At 39.4% G+C, this 19,718-nt stretch overlaps 1 non-coding gene across 1 annotated transcript; it reads right to left on the bottom strand.

Moving 5' to 3' along the window:
- Positions 1-8,120: 8,120 nt before the first annotated feature.
- On the bottom strand, positions 8,121-8,192 carry Trnah-gug. The gene has a single exon. It is a non-coding gene; the product is annotated as a tRNA-His (tRNA).
- Between the last annotated feature and the right edge of the window lie 11,526 nt (positions 8,193-19,718).

Below are 19,718 nucleotides of genomic sequence, written 5' to 3'. Positions count from 1 at the left end.
CCTGAAAGAATCTCTGAAAGATTCCTAGAGGAATTTTCGAAAGAATTCCTGGAGGAATCTCCGAAGGCATTCCTGAAGGAATCTCCGAAAAAAATTCTAGAAGAATCTCCCAAAGAATTCGTAGAGAAATCTCCGAAGGAATTCCTGGAGGAATCTTTGAAGGAATTACTAGAGGAATCTCCGAAGGAATCACTGGAGAAATTTTCAAAGGTATGTCTGGAAGGATCTTCGAAGAAGTTCCTGGAGAAATATCCTAAGAAACTCCTGGAGAAATTTTCGAAGGAATCTCCGAACGAATTCCTGGAAGGATCTCCGAAGAAATTCCTGGATGATTCTCTGAAAGAATTACTGGGGGAATCTTCGAAGGAATTCCTGGAGGAATCTCCAAAGGAATACTTAGAATCTCCAGAGGCATTCCTAGAGGAGTTTTCGAAGGAATTTCTAGAGAAATCTTCGAAGGAATTTCTTAGAATATTTCTCCAGGAACTTCTTCGAAGATCCTTCCAGACATACCTTTGAAAATTTCTCCAGGAATTCCTTCGAAGATTCCTCTAGGAATTTCTTCAAAGATTCCTCTAGGAATTCCTTCGGAGATTTCTCTAGGAATTCTTTGGGAGATTCTTCTAGGATGTTTTTTGGAGATTCCTCCAGGAATTCCTTCGGAGATTTCTCCAGGAATTCTTTCGAAAATTCCTCTAAGGATTCATTCAGAGATTCTTCCAGGAATTCCTTCGGAAATTTCTCCAGAAATTTCTTAGGATATTCCTCTAGGAATTCCTTCGGAGATCCCTCCAGGCATACCTTCGAAAATTTCTCCAGGGATTCCTTGGGAGATTCCTCAAGGAATTCATTCAGAGATTCATCTAGGAATTCCTTCAGAGATTACTCTATGAGGAGTCTCTGGAGAAATTTTCGAAGGAATTCCTGGAGGCATCTCCGAAGGAATTCCTAGAGGAATATCCTAAGAAATTCCTGGAGAAATTTCCGAAGGAATTCCTAGAGGAATCTCCGGAAGAATTCCTGGAAGAATCGCTGAACGAATTTCTAGAAGAATTTTCGAAACAATTCCTGGAGGAATCTCCGAAGGAGTTCGTGGAGGAATCTCCGAAGGAGTTCCTGGAGGAATCTCCGAAAAAAATCCTAGGAGAATCTCCCAAAGAATTCCTAGAGAAATCTCCGAAAGAATTCCTAGAGGAATCTTTGAAGGAATTCCTAGAAGAATCTCCGAAGGAATCCCTGAAGAAAATTTCAAAAGTATGTCTGGAGGGATCTTCGAAGAAGTTCCTGGAGAAATATCCTAAGAAATTCCTGGAGAAATTTCCGAAGGAATTCCTGGGGGAATCTCCGAACGAATTCCTGGACGGATCTTCGAAGAAATTCCAGGATGATTCTCTGAAAGAATTACCGGGGGAATCTTTGAAGGAATTCCTGAAGGAATCTCCGAAAAAATCCTAGAAGAATCTTCGATGGAATTCCTAGAGTAATCTCCAAAGGAATTCCTGAAGGAATCTCCTAGAGGAATCTCTGCAGGAATTCCTAGAGGAATCTCCGAAGGAGTCCCTGGAGAAATTTTCGAAGAAATGCCTGGAGAGATCTCCGAAGCAATTCCTGGAGAAATATCCTAAGAATTTCCTGGAGAAATTTTCGAAGGAATTCCTGGAGGAATCTCCGAAGGAATTCCTGGAGGAATCTCCAAAGGAATACTTAGAGGAATCTCTGGAGGCATTCCTAGAGGAGTTTTCGAAGGAATTTCTAGAGAAATCTTTGAAGGAATTTCTAGAGAAATCTCCGAAAAAGTCTCTGGAGAAATTTTCGAAGGAATTCCTGAAGGAATCTCCGAAGGAATTCCTGGAGAAGTCCTGTATGAATTCCTGGAAGAATCTCCGAAGGAATTCCACGATGAATCTCCAAAGGAATTCCTGGAGGAATGTCTTAAGGAATTTCAGTAGGAATCTCCGAAGGAATTCCTAGAGCAATCTCCGAAGCAATTCTTAGAGGAATTCCCGGGAGAATTCCTAAAGAAATCTCCGAAGGAATTCCCAGAGGACTTTCCGAAGGAATTCCTGGAGGAATCTCGTAAGGAATTCTTGGAGGAATCCCCGAAAGAAATCCTGGAGAAATCTCCGAAAGAACTCCTGGAGAAATCTCTGAAGGAATACCTGAGGAATCTCAGATGGAATTTCTGGAGTAATCTTTGAAGGAATTCCTGGTGGAATCTCTAATGAAATTCCTGGATGAATCCCTGAATGAGTTTTTAAAGGAATCCCGAGGGGTTTCCGGGAGGAATCCCTGAAGAAGTTCCTGGAGAAATCCTGGACGAAATCCTGGAGAAATCCCTAAAAGAGTTCCTAGAGAAATTTCAGAAGAAGTTCCTGGAGGAATCTTCGAAAGAGTTCCTGGAGGATTCTCCAGAGAGTTCCTGGGGGAAATTCCTAAAGGAATCTCTGAAGTTATATCTGAAGATATCACCGAAGGAATTCCTCGATGAATCTCTGAAGGAATTCCTGGAGAAATCTTCGATGAAATTGCTGGAGAAATCTTCTGAGGAATTCCTTTAGGAATCTCCAAAGGAATTCCTGTTGGAATCTCCCAAGGAATTCCTGAAGGAATCTCCAAAGAAAGCTCCGAAGGAATTCCTAGAGGAATCTCCGAAGGCATTCCTAGAGGAAACTCCGAAGGCTTTCCAAGAGCAATCTCCGAAAGTATTCCTGGAGAAATCTTCGAAGCAATTCCTGGAGGAATCTCCGAAGGAATTCCTAGAGAAATCTCCGAAAGGAACGATTTCCTAGGGGAATCCCTGGAGGATTTCTGGAAAAATCTCTTGCGGATTTCCTGGAGGCATACGTGAAGGACTTTCTGGAGGAACTGCTGAGGGACTTCCTTGAGGCATCCCTGAAGGAGTTCTTGAAGAAATCCGAGGAGGACTTCCTGAAGAAGTTCCTAGAAGAATCCCTGAGAGAGTTCTCCGAAGAGATTCTTGAAGCAATCTTCCGGAAACCCCGAAGGAATTCCTGAAGGAATCCCCGAAGAAACTCCTGGAGGAATCCCCGAAGGAATTCCTGGAGGGGTCCCAGAAGGAGTTTCTGTAGACGGATTTCACGCCAACTCGACAAGCGATTGGCAGCACCCCTTCAGAATTCAATGAAACTTTCTGGATGTCAAAAGTATGTAAAACTAAGATACTCTGCATATTTTGTTTTTTCAAAATCGATCTAGACTAACATTTGGAAAGGGTCAAAGTTTTTTTTTAATTTTTTTATAAACCCGTATAACTCGAAAACGGTAAGACCTACAAAAATGTGTTGTATGAGGGACTGTCGTGCAATTTCCTGAAGTTTTAGAGAAAAATATTGAAAAAATAAAAACACATTTTCTACACTGAAAAAAAAATGTTCAAAACTTTAAAGTCGATTTTCAAAAAAACGTTCATTTCAGATTTTGATCATCCTTAAGCAAAAAGTTTGGTAATTAAATTTACTAAAAGTCGTCCATACATTGCAAATTGGGCATATTTTAGAGAAAAAAGTTTTTCTAACATCGATTTTTTTAAGTCCCAAAGTTTTTTTTTACTTTTTTTATAGACCCGTATAACTCGAAAACGGTAAGACCTACAAAAAAGTGTTTAGAGAAAAATATTGAAAAAATAAAAACACATTTTCTACACTGAAAAAAATATTTTCAAAACTTTAAAGTCGATTTAAAAAAAAAGGGCAATTTCAGATTTTGATCATCCTTAACCCGTATAGGCCTGAGTGAAAGAAAAAATACTAAAACTCTCACTGCTCAGCGAATACTTAACGGATTTAAATTATTTTTTGTCAGTATACTCGTACACATATCTAGTTTATAAAAGTGGTCAAAGAATTTCGGGAATGTTCATGTGTCCGGAGTTATTGCGGTGGATCCCTGGGTCAGGTCGGGTGACAAGGGTTTTGTGCTTCTGTGCCCCTGGAGGTAGGCAAATTTCAAGTCACAGATAATTTCCAGAACCGGCTATAATGCGGCCACTATATCAAGGAGTTTAAAGAAAAACGCATCAGCGTAAACCTTCTTATAATCGATTGAATTGAATAATTATATCAACTGCATTTGATCAATCATACAAATGACCATTTTCAGGTCCCCGGGATGCCTCAAATTTATAATAAAGTGCACCATTTGTATCTAACCATCTCTGTCAAGCTTATGGGAACGCATTTTAGTGAACTATTATGTTTGATCAATACCTTTAGAGATTTGAAACGGTTTAATACCTTATAAATCCAGAACCGGTTCTTCAGGACATTAAGCCCGAGTGGCTGCATCTGGTACACTCCAAATGGTTCAAAATTTGTAATTTATAATGTTGAACATCAGATCTCAATGATTTATGCAAAATAAAATTAATGCCATTGGAAACAAATAAAGATAACATAGCATGTCCCAAAAAATCGCATTTTTCTACCGACTTGACCCAGTGACCCACCACAATAACTCCGGCGACAGGAATATTCCCGAGTTCCTTCGGCCATTTCTAGAAACTAGATATGTGGGCCAGTATATACTGACAAAAAATATTTGAATCCGTTAAGTATTCGCTGAGTGGTAAGGGATTTAGTATTTATGCTTTCACTCAGGCCTATACGGGTTAAGCAAAAAGTTTGGTAATTAAATTTACTAAAAGTCGTCCATACATTGCAAATTGTGCATATTTTAGGGAAAAAAGTTTTTCTAACATCGAATTTTTTAAGTCCCAAAGTTTTTTTTTTACTTTTTTTGTAAACCCGTATAACTCGAAAACGGTAAGACCTACAAAAAAGTGTTGTATGGGGACTGTCGTGAAATTTCCTGAAGTTTAAAAAAAAATATTGAAAAAATAAAAACACATTTTCTACACTGAAAAAAATTATTTTAAACTTTAAAGTCGATTTAAGATCAATTGAATTTAATTTAAAAAAAACTGAATAATTCCGTTTTATTTCTTTTAACTACTCCCAATAAAACAAATATAATCTATTTTGTGATTAAAACTCATTTATCACTTGAAAATATGATCATACTAGACTATTTAAAGCGAAATAAAAATAAAATAAAAAATTCATTTTGGACTTAAAAAATTTGAAGTTAGAAAAACTTTTTTCCCTAAAATATGCCCAATTTGCAATGTATGGACGACTTTTAGTTAATTTAATTACGAAACTTTTTGCTTAAGGATGATCAAAATCTGAAATGAACGTTTTTTTTAAATCGACTTTAAAATTTTGAATCATTAATTTTTTGTTTTCAGTGTAGAAAATGTGTTTTTATTTTTTCAATATTTTTTTTTAAACTTCAGGAAATTTCATGACAGTCCACCATACAACACTTTTATTTAGGTCTTACCGTTTTTGAGTTATACGGGTTTATAAAAAAAGGAAAAAAAAACTTTGGGACTTAAAAAATTCGATGTTAGAAAAACTTTTTTCCCTAAAATATGCCCAATTTGCAATGTATGGACGACTTTTAGTTAATTTAATTACTAAACTTTTTGCTTAAGGATGATCAAAATCTGAAACGGCCGTTTTTTTTAAATCGACTTTAAAGTTTTGAATCATTAATTTTTTTTCAGTGTAGAAAATGTGTTTTTATTTTTTCTATATTTTTCTCTAAAACGTCAGGAAATTGCACGACAGTCCTCCATACAACACTTTTTTGTAGGTCTTACCGTTTTCAAGTTATACGGGTTTATAAAAAAAAGTAAAATTAAACTTTGACCCTTTCCAAATGTTAGTCTAGATCGATTTTGAAAAAACAAAGTATGTAAAGTATCTTAGTTTCACATAGTCTTCACACCCAGAAAGTTTCATTGAATTCTGAAGGGGTGCTGCCAATCCCTTTGTCGAGTTGGCGTGAAATCCGTCTGTAGGAATCACTGTAAGGAATCCTGAAGGAATCTGCGTAGGAATTTTTCGAGTACGCCCCGAAGGAATTCATGGAGGAATCTACGAAGGAATTGCTAGAGGAGTCTCCCAATAAATTCCTGGAGGAATCACTGAAATAGCTCCTGGAGGAAACCCTGAAGGAGTTCTTGGAGGAATCCCTGTATGAGTACCTGGAGGAATCCCTGAAGGAGTTCTGTGCAGAATCCTGGACGAATTCCTGAAAAAATTCCTGTAGAAACCCCTGTAGAAACCTCCTAATTCCTGAAGGATTTCATGGAGAAATCCCATGAGGAATTCCTGGTGGAATTCCTGGAGGCATTACAGGAGAAATTCCTAAAGGAGTTTCTGAAAAAACACTGAGGGAGTTCTTGGAAATATCCTTTAAGAAACGCCTGGATGAATCCCAGAAGGAGCTTTTAGAGAAATCTCTATTGAATTTCCTGGAGCAATCCCTAAAGTAATTCCTGAAGAAATGCCTTAAGATTTTCCGTCAGGATTTCTTGCCAATTGAATGTGAAATTTGTAAGTTGTGAATAAAATGAGGAATAAAATAATCAGTGAAAAAAGCATTATTGTAACATTAAAGGTTTGTCAATATTGTATAGAAAAATTGTTCAGAAAACTTTGCTCTTTTCCCATCTTAACCTCAACCATCCACGTAATCCAACGAAATCCCAACAATCTTGTCACGAATGACAAATCGCATCAATTAAAGACCAGCGCTCGAACATGTTCATTATCACTAATTCAACAAACGTTCAACAGAAAACGACAAGCCGTAACCACCTAAGATGTAGGAATGTGTAGAGACGGTAGACGCACAACGTCTAAACCTTCTCTCGCTCTGCTTCACGTCGTCGGTTTGTAAATCGATGTTTGTGTTTGACTTTCCACCGTGTACATCGCTTCCCTGTGAGACCGAACCGACAGGAACCGGGAGTCATCAAGTGTAAATCGTTTACTAATCCATTATCCTTCACACACGGCGGCATTGTGAGCTGCATTTAGGTGTACACAAACACACAGCCCTCCGACTCCGGTCCACATCTAATGTAATGCCCGCAACCTCACCAAGGTAAATGGAACTGGCTGTGCATTCCTGGAAAATCTCTGATTTTCCCTAAACGGTAGTGATCTGTCAGGATGCTGCCAATATTTGCACTCCCGTATAGAATGTACCGACAACAATTTTGGGGCTGTCTTGTTGCCTTCCTCCATTCCACATAGGGCGAGCATATTTCAAGCTTGACATGTGTTCATCACTTCAACCCATCTGGTAACCCTACGACGCTTGCTGCTCACCGACATAGAACAAAACAACCCCGGTAAGACATACATGTCCCCAATCGTTTCTGCTCACCCGGTTCTCGCAATTCCGCCCAAGCACACAAGCCAACACCGGCGAGAGACCTGAATTTGATATGATGGATTACAGTATCGATTAGGGTTGATTGCTTTCTAAATTGCAATGTAAACATGATACTCCTCTGCACTACACATATCGTCGGCATCCCTCTCGCACAGGATGACGACACGGAGGAGAGAAAAGGGGTCGACTGCTATCAGGAGACTACATTCTCTGCTATTCGTCTGACAACTATCCGTAGGTACAGGAAGCAACGGCAGGGACAAAAGGAAGGAAGAAAAACATGCCAGAATCACCTACATTTTCCCAGGTTCAATCTAACCTCTTCTGGGGCAGATTCTCTGTCGATAAACATCGACAGCAATTAGGAACCCGATCCGTGAGTAGAGGAACAAGAGGGAGGTGATTGGAATCCTTTTTCCAACATTCACTATCAACTGGAACAAGCAGAGGCCGAACAGCCCCGTCAGGCTAGGTGGAAATTCGACTATCTAAACATAATGGTCCTCGGGGAAGAGGCGTTCTTGAATCTTAGTACGTATTGAACTCACATGTGTTACAACACCGGGTTCTTATCGGATGTGTGTAGCCTCGCAGTTGCCGTGAGCATCGAGTATTTAATCAATCAATCATTCCCCTACAGTCGATCGAGTGCTCATGATGTGAAAGGAACATAGAGGATGTTGGAGTTAAGTTGATTCGTACAAGGACTAGCAATGCTTCAACTACCTTAATCTATCCAGAACAATTTTACAACTCGAACGAATTTAGTAATGACATTGAAATAAAAAAATATTATGGAAAAAAGATTGCAAAAAAATTGCATTCCTCCGTGACAGTGAAATTTGCATCACTGCCGTGACCAGGATTCGAACCTGGGTTACTACGGCCACAACGTAGGGTCCTAACCACTAGACGATCACGGCTACCGGAATGTGGTGAGCGTGTGCCGATTGGCGAGCAATTTGAATCGAGATATCAAACCGCAATAGTCGATGCCGAAGCTAGGGGTGAAGAGCAACTAACGAAGATATGAGCTAACTACATTGGCGTAGATATGAAAGATATCAGAATAACTATTCTTATATTCAACATGGATTGAGAACCATAGCATAAACCATAAGTTTTCAAGCCCCTTTTCAAATCGATTGCTACGCTTCTGATTGAAAAAAAATGTATCCACAATGTTCGCTTCCATCATATGAGCAAATTTTTATTCAGCGTGATTCGTCAACACAATAACTGGCAAAAGAAGTGGTAAAAATAGATCGAACACATGGAATACAGCAGAAACGATGAAACTGATAACAGAAGGTAGGTACGTCACGAAAGTGATGACGCATGTGGGTTATTTTTTATGTGCGCAGTTTGTGCGCTATAGGCTGAGTAAGAGTTTTACTAGCTGTTCGCAATCTGACGTTGCATGAAGGAAAAGGCGGCGAGAGATTATGACTTGCAAATGTAAATGGTATATCAATGGGAGTAATGTTTAAAATACTCGTGTAAAATTAGATACAATATTCTATTAACTGTTTACACTCCGGGAAATGACCGTTAAAGAGTTACACAAGAAGCATATAATCTCGAAATATTTAAACCAACAAGAATTTATGCTTATACATGAATTAATTTAGAGTCATGCCACTTGAGCAAACCGTGTTTTACTCTTTGTTTGTGTTTGGGGTCAATATGCCCCAAGCCGCTTTGAGCCAAGCCGCTTTCTGCGTGAATGAACCGATTTGTGAAATTTTTCCACACGTTGGTGCGTTTCTTCGAGTTTTTTTTATTCGCGTAAGTGTTTTTTTTTTTCAGTTGAAAAATAGTTTTCTAGAGTAATCTTCATGAAAATAATACGTTGCCTGTGCCTATTGACCTATTGACCCCAAATTCAAATCGGTTTAACTTCGCGAAATACAAACGGATTTTTGATTTATCTGCTGTTTTGGAAAAAAAATAATTGAGTCTTAACTAAAGATAAGAATATAATAAAATTCAAGGTTCAAAAACAGCGATTTTTCAGCACTTTGGACTATGTAAATAAAAATGGAGTGGTGTTATGTCTCGAAGTGGCTTGAGAACGGATCAATGGATTGACGAACGTTTTTCGCTGTTGCATTCAACAAGGGATGCGACGGTATCATGCGAGGAAAATGTTTGGGAAAGTCTTCGGAATATTCGGGAATTCGGAAAAAGACTAATGTGTCATTTTGTATGGGGAATTCCAACAGCCTACTTGATGGCAAAACGAAGATTGCCGGGCCACTAGTTATACATTTAAAAAATTACAGGAAGGGGAGATAAAATGAACACCTTAAGGAAATCATCTTGTTTCTGATAGAAACACGAGGGATTGGAATAGTCAATCGCACAACATCGAAATCAGGGATATTATATAAAGTAGCAAGACGAATTCAGACTAAAACAGCTAAATTTTCACATATTTTATCGCTAGCAAAAAACTATGCAGATGTTCATTTCACCTGCACTATATGGGTAAAATGAACAGCTGTTGGTGGTAAAATGACATTATGCAGAAAACGTGAGCAAACAAATATTTTTGAAAATGTTTGTTTCATTTCCGTTAATATAAACATAAATGATTGCAACCCATTCAAAAAGGACCCTGATGGTATCAGATTTGACATCATATCATAACGATATTCACCTCACTGAAAAACCTTAAGACCTCCGTGCTGAAAATTACGTTAAATAGCTCGTATTTTCAAACATGGTTTTCTTAAATCTTAGCTTTCGTTGATATATTCACTTTAAATGATCTCCGTATCAACTGAAACACTTCAATTTATGCTCTAAATCGTCCGTGCGTGATAAAAGTTTATAGAAATTTGTTTTATCTTGGTAGAAGGCACGGTGTTCCTTTTACCACCCCGTTCATCTTGCCAAAACTTCTCCTATAGGGATTCTTCCAAAAACTACTACAAAAAATCCTTGGAAAATTCAACCTGGAATTCCTTTAGTGAGTATATAAAGTATTTTTTTTTAGACTTGGCTCCAGGGACTTCGGAGGTGATTTTCCTGCTAGTTTTTCTAGATTCTACTTGGATATTTATAAAGATTTTATGTTGGGGGTCATCCAAAAATGACGTCCATCATTTAAGCGAGGGGGGAGTAAAAGTGTGACAGTGCAGGTATTAGGTATTGCAAAAAACGTAACAGAGGGGGGAGGGGGGTCAAGAAATCCCGAAAAACGATGGACGTCATTTTTTAACCGTCCCTTGATGAATTCATCTAGTAATTATCCAAAGATGGCTTCAAGGTTCCTCCTAAAAATGCTCGAGTTTCATCCAGAGTTCTCTTCTGGAATTCCGCAGGGATTCCTCCTGAAAATCCACCAAGTATTTGGTCAGGGTTTTTTTTCTAATGAAATTCTTTCAAGGAAAGCGCTAGATTTTTCCTAGAGAAACCCTTGTCAGGATTTCTCGAGAATTGCTCCAGAGAATCATTCAGAGAATTTTGACGCAACTTTTCTACTCCCTTTTTGTTCTTTTCTCATTTCAGGTTCGAAGAATATTCATTCAATGATGGCTTGCGAGTCCTGCTGCGTTTTCCAAATTATTAGCTCTACAAGAAATAATGCTACATGAGCCTTTATAGCAGTGTTGCATTTGAACGCGTTCAGTTTGCGCTCCAGTTCAAACCTTTGAACGAGGGATCAAGTAGGCTTGAACAATGAGCAATTCAAAAATATGAACCCGTGCAAGCTAAAAACTGAACGTGAAATGAAAACTGTCTTCATGGCAGATAGGGAACCGGATCCGATTCTTGGCACTTTTGATTCACTTCGGCAGCAGGGTTTTTTTTATAGTTATTGAACTCATGAATTCAATATGTTCTGATGTAGTTTTTTTGTGGTTTTCAGCTACATTGTGCATTTTGGAGCTAACGGGCATTCATGAGCAGGTGTAGAATCTTGCACGAGAGTTCAATGCTTACAAGGTTCGTTCTCGTGCAAAATTAGAACGCGTACACTTTACTTTTGACTCGGGTTCAGTTCAAAATGCATCACTGCTTTATAGTATTAATTTATTGCAAATAATATTTTGTAACGTTGTTTGAAACGATAAAAAAGATTCTGTGCCTTTTTGAGAAAGATTTCGGAAGAAAATCACTTGAAGGGTCTTATCCCTTTTTTTCAAAATATTGAGTTTAAAATAAGTTAATAAACATTCAGGATGTCCAGCAGAAATATATACATAAATTCTATAAAATTCCTTTTTGCGCTGGTTTCGTCACTGATTCATCAATTATGTTAGCAAACTTTTAAAATTAATTTATCTCACTCCATATACGCGGACTCATTTAAACTTGTTGCCTTGAAAAAAGTTGAAGTCCTACCTTTTTCTTCCTTTTTTTATTGAGGGATTTTCTGCCGTAGGCAGGTTCATCCCCAGTCCGATAAACAGGACGAGTCAGAAGGACTCGCCTGAAAAAAAAAAATGCAAAGTGTTTAGATTAATTCTACGATTCGCGGGATTATACTACTTACTTGATACTTGATGGGCTACAATCCGCTACGTTGAAGCTACGCCCAATGGATAATTCTTCTCCACTGGGCTCGGTCCTGAGCCAATCCCTTCCAGTCGCCCTGAACGTTAAGTGCCCTTAAGTGCCTTCAACTGCAAAAAGCCAACGTGTGCGCGGCCTACCACGAAGCCGACGGCCTCGTCCGGGTTCTCTACTGAATATTATTTTTGCTTGTCGTTTTTTCCGGCATTCGTACCACGTGACCAGCCCAACGCAGCCTGCCGTGTTTTATGAGCTTGATAATATCCACTTCTTTATATACTTGGTACAACTCATGATTCATGCGACGCCGCCAGATGCCATTTTCTTGTTTACCGCCGAGTATTGTTCGCAGCACTTTACGCTCAAAAACTCCAAACGCTTTCCGGTCGACTTTTTTTAACGTCCAGTATTCATGGACGTATAGAGCAACCGGAAGGACAAGAGTCTTATATAGCGCGAATTTTGTTTTCGTCTGCAGGCTACTTTGGAACCACGCTGTCTACCAGCGATCATGTACTTAGTTTTGCTGGTGTTGACGGTAAGTCCAATCCTCGCTGTCTCCCTTTGAAAAGGCACGAATGCCTCTTCTACGGCTCGACGATCAATTCCGATTATCGTCCGCAAAACCCAGGAGCATATGCGACCGGGTGACGATGGTACCGCTTCTTTGCACGCCCGCTCTCCTTATAGCTCCTTCGAGAGCAATGTTGAACAAAAGGTTCGAAAGCGCATCTCCTTGCTTTAATCCATCTAAGGTTACGAAGGAGGTTGAAGTCTCATCCGCAACCCGCACACTTGATTTCGATCCATCCAACGTTGCACGAATCAGTCTAATCAGTTTCGCCGGAAAACCGTGTTCTACCATTATCTGCCATAACTCATTTCTCTTTACTGAATCGTACGCCGCCTTGAAATCAATGAACAGATGATGAGTCTGCAAGTTGTATTCTCGGAACTTATCAAGGATTTGTCGCAAGGTAAACATTTGATCCGTCGTTGATCGGCCCTCACGAAAACCAGCTTGGTATTCGCCGACGAAGGACTCTTCCAGCGGTCTCAATCTGTTGAACAGAACACGCGACATTATTTTGTACGCCGAATTGAGGAGCGTTATTCCTCGGTAATTGGCGCACTCCAATCTGTGGCCCTTCTTATGCAGAGGGCAGATGAGGCCCTCCAGCCAGCTAGCAGGCAATTCTTCTTCCTCCCATATCCTTAACAGAGTACGGTGCAGTATTTCGTACAGCTGCTCACTACCGTGCTTGAAAAGTTCGGCCGGGAGCTCGTCTTTTCCAGCAGCCTTACAGTTCTTCAACTCCTTAATCGCTCTTCGAACCTCATCTAGCGTCGGGGGCTCCACAGCTTGTCCATCTTTACTGATGATTAATCTGTTCTCAGACGCGCTCGTGTTCTCTCCATTCAACAATTGCTCGAAGTGTTCTTTCCACCTGGCAGCCACCAAGATTTTGTCTGTCAGCAAGTTACCTTCGCGGTCATTGCACATGACGGGAGACGGCGCAGTTTTGACGTAGAACTACGTCTTTCTTCTCTATACAGGAGTGAAATTGGAATTTCAAAACCAAGAGCGTTACGTTGGCATGAAATATTTTAAACGTTTATAACTTTTCGCTGGCTTAACGAAATTTCTTGATTAGCACCTCAATCGAAAGACAAGACATCAAAGCTTCATGTCGTTTACTTACTGAATCCCAAATACCTGTTCAAATAGTTTAATAACTGTTTTAAAAGAGAACATTGATTTCAAGCAAATCTATAAATAGGGGTGGCTAGAGAAAATTTGACGTCATTTGCTTTTCACTCTCCGATTGGCTCGCATCTCAGCAAGCGACAGATCGGCTGACCGGGCGTGCTTCTCAGGCACAGACATCGATAGCGAAGGACGCCCCCGTTTGTCTTGCTTCGCTCAAATCAAACTGTTGAGCGAGTGAGAAAAGATGCCGTCCGAAGCTAAAGCCATCACCGCTGCCACCGCCAAGAAGAAGAAGAGGAAGCAGTCCGCAGGAGAATTTGCGGTCGAACTGTGAACACGGTCGGGCGAGCCATTCTCGCTTTGTGGTTCACCGCTTGTTTGCGTTCACCCAGCCATCGTCATCGCCGCCGCAAATTTCATCGGCCAAGGAGCTGTTGACCCGCGCTTCAAGATTTCGACTCGTGATAAAATCAGCATTGGTGGTCAAGAAGCAATCCCGTTAGGAACAAATACCAGAAGCCCCCTGAGTTGCTGGTCCGAGGAGCTGCTAATCGAGCGTCGGACTAATGTGATCGCTCTAGATTTCAAGAGTGAGCAACGTTTCCAGCAACGAAACATTCAGCTGGTTCGTCGTATAAGCAAATTACTTGCTCAAATTTAGCTAACAAAGCCATCGGCCCTTTTCAGGGCCATCAAATTTGTGGAAAAGAGTTAAAAGAAAAATATTTACGACTTCTTATATTCCTAAATAAATTTCACAGCTACATACAAAATTTCATTTGTCATGGATAATTTATGACTCAACAATTTGAGATTGTACTCGCAGACGCTGCTGCAGTGCCGTCGGGGTGAGTGCTCAACATTTCACAACGATTGTAAAATAGAGTGGCATTTCCAACAGCGCCTTTTATGTTCCATATTTTATGGGAACACTTTGATTAGGAAAATTATCACATGTAACAAAATTGCGACATATTTAGAATGCTCTTGAAAAGACATTCTCATTGAACAATTGTAATAATTTTGACACCCATGGATCAGAAATTTAACTTCATAATAAAGAAAACTATTGATTATCAATAGCTCGTATTGAATATTTAGGGAATGTCAATCATTCCAACAATTCATGTTCGACCAAATTCTCACGTATTAGCATTCTCCGCAATTTTTAAGTAATTCCAAGCCCAACACATTATTGGCACATACCCATTTCCCAGATTGGTCGATCAGAAAGCGAAGAGCACAAAAGGGAGGAGCATCATCTGCTATTCTAAGGTTATAAAACATGCTGCCTTCGTCGAATTCAGTTTCATTCCATTTCCGCTTTTGAGCTGGTAAGAGCTCCTCCGAACTTGCTTAGCGAGAAGTACCTCGCTTCTAGAATCCTGCTGAGCTGTTAATCCAGAATCTGGTTTGTGAAATCGCTCAAGATTTCAAGATTGAGCTACGTTTCCAGATTTCAACTAAATCCCTGTGATCCGCTACCCTGTTGCTGTTGTGCACCCATGAAATATTCAGCTGGTTTGTCGAATAAACAGAGAACTTATTCACATCTTCTTATTCTTCTTCTTCTTCTTCTTAGCATTAACGTGCTCACTGGGACAGAGCCTGCTTCTCAGCTTAGTGTTCTTATGACACTTCCACAGTTATTAACTGAGAGCTTTCTTTGCCAAAGTTTCCATTTTTGCATTCGTATATCGTATGGCAAGTACGATTATACTCTATGCCCAGGGAAGTCAAGAAAATTTTCATTACGAAAAGATCCTGGACCGACCGGGAATCAAACCTAGACACCTTCAGCATGGCTTCGCTTTGTAGCCGCGGACTCTTACCATTCGGCTAAGGAAGGCCCCAACTTATTCACATGCATTTGCAACTTTTTCGATTTTCCATACTAAATTACCAACATTGGTAAGTTAGATCTCAGTTATTTATGGACCGACTCGAATGAAACTTTCACAGAGCATCAGATATATCTTGAATTTTAACATATATTTTTGAATAATTTTTCCAATCACGAGTTTATAAGTAATAACGGTTTGACTAAAGTGTAATTTTCGACGAAAAATTCAAAACTTTTTATCTCAAAATCTGATAGCCCTACACAAAAACTGTCTTCAGCAAACTTATTCATCTCGTCAAAATCTACAACTTTGCTGAAGATACCATGAAGCTATTCCTTCAATATGTTTAGTTATGTCAATTATAAAAAAATCGCCAAAAAATTCATTTTAGTCAAACCGTTACTGCTTTTCAACGTGTGATTGAAAAAATCACTCAAAAATATATGTTAAAATTAAAGTTATGTCTGATATTCTGTGATAACTTCATTCAAATCGGTCCATAAATAACTGAGATATAATTTATCAAAGTTAGTCCGTTTGCATGAAAAAAAAAACCAAGAGCGTTACGTTGGCATGAAGTATTTTGAACGTTTATAACTTTTTGCTGGATCAACGAAAAACCTTGATTAGCACCTCAATCGAAAGACAAAACATCAAAGGTTCATTTCGTTTACGTACTGAATCCCACATACATGTTCAAATAGTTTAATAACTGTTTTAAAAGAGAACGTTGATTTCAACCAAATCTATAAATATGGGGTGCTAGAGAAAAGATGCTTTTCACTTTTCGCTTGGATCGCATCTCAGTAGGCAGGAGGTCGTCTTGCTCTGACCGGGCGTGCTTCTCAGGCACAGACATCGATAGCGAAGGACGCCCCCGTTTGTCTTGCTTCGCTCAAATCAAACTGTCGAGCGAGCGAGAGAAGATGCCGTCCAAAGCCAAGAAGAAGAAGAAGAAGAAGAGGAAGCAGTCCACAGGAGAATTTGCGGTCGAACTGTGAACACGGTCGGGTGAATCATTCTCGCTTTGTGGTTCACCGTTTGTTTGCGTTCACCCAGCCATCATCACCGCCGCCATCTTCAGATTTCGACTTAAGCCCGGTGTTACTGTTGTGCGCCATCCACGCCACGAAACTTTCGGTCCGTCGTATAAGCAAATAACATTTGAGTTGAGGATTCCCCGTTTGACCATGGCAATCAACTGATAACATCCCGCAGTGTTATTTATCTGTAAAAGCATAAAAGCTAACAAAGCCATCGGCCCTTTTCAGGGCCATCAAACTAGTGCAAAAGAGTTGAAAGAGAAACATTTCCGACTTTATTTATGGCTCCTTATATTCCTAAATCAATTTCACAGCTTCACTTTGTCATGAATAATTTATGACTCAACAATTTGAGACTGTAATCGCGGGCGCTACTGCAGTGCCGTCGGGGTGAGTGCTCAACATTTCACAACGATTGTAAAATAGAGTGGCATTTCCAACAGCGTCTTTGATGTTCCATATTTTATGGGAACACTTTTATTAGCAAAATTATCACATGTGAACTTACGTATTCTCGGCAACTTAAGCAGATGCCGTGCTTCTTTTGGAATTTTCTCGGACATCAGCAGACAAATTCCGTGTTTGTCTATTTACATTTATGCGTTGCTCAATCCTCTATCGATTCACACCGACAGACTTGTCAAAATGCTTTTGGAAACGTTTTTACAACTCTGCGAACATACCTTGTCGGTGTGACTATTGTCGGCAGCCCCACTCTCTTCGGCAACTTTCCCATAACAACTGCTGGTGAATCTATTCGGCAGCTCCAAATCAGTCGCATTTTGAGGCGTGCTCATTTGAATTTTTGACATCTCCGGCGATATCGTTTGTTTAGTCTCGGAAATCTCGCCAGCGGGAAGCGGGCAGACTGAATGTTTCCACTGATGTGTTTTGATAGAAAAATACTGTGTATTCGGCGTTTGAAATTTGGTTGTCGAAAATAGTCGAATGGTGCCGAAGCCGTAAGTCTCCCTAATAAAATTGCGACATATTAAGAATGCTTTTGAAAAGACATTCTCATTGAACAATTGTAATAATTTTGGCACCCATGGATCAGAAATTTACCTTCATAATAAAGAAAACTATTGATTATCAATAGCTCGTATTGAATATTTAGTTAATGTCTACCCTTCCAGCAATTCATGTTCGACCAATTTCTCACGCATTAGCATTCTCCGCAATTTTCAAGTAATTCTAAGCCCAACACATTATTGGCACATACCCATTTCCCATATTGGTCGATCAGAAAACGAACAGCACAAAAGGGAGGAGCATCATCTGCTATTCCAAGGTTATAAAACATGCTGCCTTCGTTGGATCAGGTTCATTCCAATTCCGCTTTCGAGCTGGTAAGAGCTAATCCGAACTTGCTTAGCGAGAAGTTTTTCACTGCTAGAAACTTGCTGAGCTGTTAATCTTCAAGCTGCTAATCCAGCATCTGGTTTGAGAAATCGCTCAAGATTTCTAGGTTGACCGATCCGCGCTTCTAGATTTCGACTCGCGGTAAACTCCGCATCGGTAGTGCAGTCAAGAAACAAGCCCACTATGCACCAATACCAGAGCCCCCTGAGTGGCTGATCCGAGGAGCTGCTTATCGAGCGTCTGGCTTATGAAATCGCTCAAGATTTCAAGATTGAGCAACGTTTCCAGATTTCAACCAAATCCCTGTGATCCGCTACCCTGTTGCTGTTGTGCACCCATGAAATATTCAGCTGGTTTGTCGTATAAGCAGAGTACTTGTTCAGATATACTCTTTCGTTGGTGATTCTCCGTTTTATCATGGCAACCAACTGATAACATCCCGTAGTGCTATTCATCTGTGAACAGCATCCAAGCTCAATCGGCCCTTTTCAGCGCCAACATACGTTCATAAAAGGGTTTATTGGATGATATTTACTGATTTATCTATAATGATCTAAATATCGCGGTATTCTACAAAACTTGATTTGGTTCACATAATTTACCCCACATAATTACATGAATTTGAGAATTTACCGCTGCAGCGCCGTCAGACCGTAAAAACATCATAGTGCTTAGCATTGTATGGTTTTTTTTAACAGCGTCGTTGATTTATCGTAATGGAGGAACACTTTCTAAATTCTCGAGTACGGGAATTGGAAAATGTATTAAAATTGTGACAGATTTTAAATACTGTTCAATAAACTGTTTCTTGACCAATTGTAATGAGCAACTATTGATCTGAAATTTTTCTACATGTTAGTCTATTGCAAATGTCATAGTATATAAATCAGAGCACATTGAACATTGATCAGAAATATTTGAAATTTGCACGAAAGCAAAACATGCGTGATTTTTATTTATTGTAAGCTATTAAATAATGTTGATATTTTTACTGTCCATACGAACGTGCATGTGAATTTTCCAAGATATGTAAATCCCTTACCAAGACATCAACTTCGTGTACCTTATCCTAGATTGGTCAATCAGAAGAAGGCTAAAAATACGAAAGGGAGGAGCATCGTCTGCAATTCAAATTATGTAAAACATACTATCTTCGACAGATTCGGTTCATTTAAGTGACGAATGACCTTCGGGTTAAAATCCCTCCGTAACAACAGCAGGGTTCGGTTCATTTCATTTACACTTTCGAGCTAGTAAGAACTTCTCGTGATAAACACAGTATAGTTAGTAATATTTCCTAATGTGCTTACCACATACTTGCTAATATCTCTTAATTCATATCGTAGCGTCATACAATATCTGATCACGAATAATCTACAATACGACAATTTGAGGATGTTCCGAGAACGCTGCTGCAGTGCCGTCGGGATGCACTAACAGCATAATGCTCATCTTGTACATCCCTTGCCAAGACATCAATTTCATATAGCCTATTTTCCAGATCAATGCAATAGACAACAATTCAGATCAATAGTTGCTCATTACAATTGGTCAAGAAACAGTTTATTGAACAGTATTTAAAATCTGCCGCAATTTTAATACATTTTCCAATTTCCGTACTTGAGAATTTAGGAAGTGTTCCTCCATTATGATAAATCATATTGGAAATAAAATACAATGCTAAGCACTATGATGTTATTACGGTCTGAAGGCGCTGTAGCAGCGTACACGGGTAAATTCTCAAATTCATGTGAATATGTGGGGTAAATTATGTGAACCAATTCATGTTTGGTATTATACCGGGAGATTTAGATCATTATAGATAAATCAGGAAATATTATTCAATAAACTCTTTTATGAACGTATGTTGGCGCTGAAAAGGGCCGATTGAGCTTGGATGCTGTTACAGATGAATAGCACTACGGGATGTTATCAGTTAGTTCCCATGATACGGAGAATCACCAA

The sequence above is a fragment of the Aedes aegypti genome, chromosome 1 (genome assembly GCF_002204515.2).
Source record: "Aedes aegypti strain LVP_AGWG chromosome 1, AaegL5.0 Primary Assembly, whole genome shotgun sequence".
NCBI classification, from domain to species: domain Eukaryota; kingdom Metazoa; phylum Arthropoda; class Insecta; order Diptera; family Culicidae; genus Aedes; species Aedes aegypti.
This window is presented reverse-complemented; position numbering and strand designations above follow the sequence as displayed.